Below are 654 nucleotides of genomic sequence, written 5' to 3'. Positions count from 1 at the left end.
TTCGGTATGGTACCGTTTGTATTTCGTATGAAGAGTTATGAAGTATCATTAAAAAGATTTGTGAGTCATTCAGATAATTTTAATTAAATATTAAAAAATCATGTATTTGGCCGAAATATCGATCTCAAGCGCTGCTGTGGAAGTACCGTCAGGCACGATCGGTGTACTATCTAGTATTTCAATACTCCTGGTTTTTTTTCGATCGCATCAACTTGCTAATGCCCGGCAAACATTTTTATCATTATATTGTCGAAACGTCACGCTAACATCTCGGCAACAGTAAATGTTTCGCCTGTGGACGATGCAGGACAACGTTTTATTTATAACGTTATTTCAACATATAAGTAACGTAGCAATCAATTTTGCATTATGACATATTCTTGTTGCAAAAACCTCACAAATGAATCGTTCCTCATGTTAATAAACATTACTGTCAGTATGTAGGTTAATAGTATGTAGATATAATAGTTAAATCATGTTAATTATGTGTTAAAAAGAGATACGTAATTTCACATGTAAAACAATTATACCTATATTGCTTTGCCAATATAGCATCATTGCTAATTCTTTAAGTTTACAAGATTTTGCAGTAGATTGAAGATCAGCTCTGGTATCTAATTCTATGAAAATATGGCAATTAGTTTCGGTTATTAC

Source organism: Odontomachus brunneus, unplaced genomic scaffold (genome assembly GCF_010583005.1).
Source record: "Odontomachus brunneus isolate Ranch 3 - 2012 unplaced genomic scaffold, Obru_v1 Obru_scaffold_161, whole genome shotgun sequence".
In the NCBI taxonomy this organism is placed as follows: Eukaryota; Metazoa; Arthropoda; class Insecta; order Hymenoptera; family Formicidae; genus Odontomachus; species Odontomachus brunneus.
The sequence above is the reverse complement of the archived record's forward strand: the minus strand, read 5'-3'. Positions refer to the sequence as shown.